The sequence below is a fragment of the Pseudophryne corroboree genome, unplaced genomic scaffold (genome assembly GCF_028390025.1).
Source record: "Pseudophryne corroboree isolate aPseCor3 unplaced genomic scaffold, aPseCor3.hap2 scaffold_1671, whole genome shotgun sequence".
Classification (NCBI taxonomy): Eukaryota; Metazoa; Chordata; class Amphibia; order Anura; family Myobatrachidae; genus Pseudophryne; species Pseudophryne corroboree.
The window spans coordinates 10904-12238 of NW_026968307.1; the positions used below are offsets into that span (position 1 = coordinate 10904).

Consider the following 1335-nt stretch of genomic DNA (forward strand, 5'->3'; position numbering starts at 1 on the left):
ATCATGTTTGTGTTTTTTCTTTCTTTCTTTCATCCTTTGTAATATCATATTAAATATTAAGGTAGCAGTTTATAATCAATGACTAATGACATAAGAAAAGGAAAAAAAACAGTATACAAAGATGCTCCAGGTGAGGCTTGAACTCACAACCTAGGCATTGCTCAACAGATACTGTCTTATAAGTACCGCGCGCTGACCAACTGCACCACTGGAGCACTTTGCAGCATTGATTGGTTATGCAAGATGTGGATTTTATTCAATACAATCAGTACATTCATAAGAATTGAAAAAGAAAATCATTTTTGGTGATGAATGATGAGCAACAAAGGAACATGCATGCCAGATGGCACTTGAATAAGCTGTCCACGGTGATAGAAAAGGTTTAAAAAACAACAACAACAATGTTATCATATTTAATGTCATATTTTAGCTTCTGTGGTCATTTTTTACAAGCTAAACACTGCAAGACTGTTTTACAGTTGAAGCAAGGATAAAATATCAACTCTAGTGATGAGACACTTGCTGTAATGACTTCCAACTCAGACGGGACTTAAACCCACAACCACTGGCTTAGGAGAACAGTGCCTTATCCATTATGCCAGTGGTGCTTACTGATGTCCTTATTTAAGACTGATAGGTTTTTAATAGTCAATTATTTATTTTTGAAAAAAAGTGAAGCTGTTTACTGTGTTCTTTGCATTACCAAGTCCAGCAAGAAATGTGCTGGTACTATCCAGAGCTGTCAGTATGAATTATCATGCTATATTGCAGAAAATCAATTTGATGCAACTGCTTTACCAACAGTATGTTAATCTTTTCCATTGCTGTTTTGTTGGCTGACTGAAGGAAGATATGTAGTGCATTTGAACCAAAGCAGATGTGTGCTGACAACTTAAATGCACAATCATGTTTGTGTTTTTCTTTCTTTCTTCCGTCCTTTGTAATATCATATTAAATATTAAGGTAGCAGTTTATAATCAATGACTAATGACAAGAAATGGAAAAAAACAGTATACAAAGATGCTCCATGTGAGGCTTGAACTCACAACCTCGGCATTGCTCAACAGATACTGTCTTATAAGTACCGCGCGCTGACCAATTGCGCCACTGGAGCACTTTGCAGCATTCATTGGTTATGCTAGATGTGGATTTTATTCAATACAATCAGTACAGTCATAAGAATTGAAAAAGAAAATCATTTTTGGTGATGAATGATGAGCAACAAAGGAACATGCATGCCAGATGGCACTTGAATAAGCTGTCCACGGTGATAGAAAAGGTTTAAAAAACAACAACAACAATGTTATCATAATTAATGTCATATTTTAGCATCTG

At 35.5% G+C, this 1335-nt stretch overlaps 1 non-coding gene across 1 annotated transcript; it reads right to left on the reverse strand.

Annotated features, from left to right (window-relative positions):
- Positions 1–1021: 1021 nt before the first annotated feature.
- On the reverse strand, positions 1022–1114 carry TRNAI-UAU (transfer RNA isoleucine (anticodon UAU)). Its single transcript is given in 2 exon segments — positions 1022–1057; positions 1077–1114. It is a non-coding gene; the product is annotated as a tRNA-Ile (tRNA).
- Between the last annotated feature and the right edge of the window lie 221 nt (positions 1115–1335).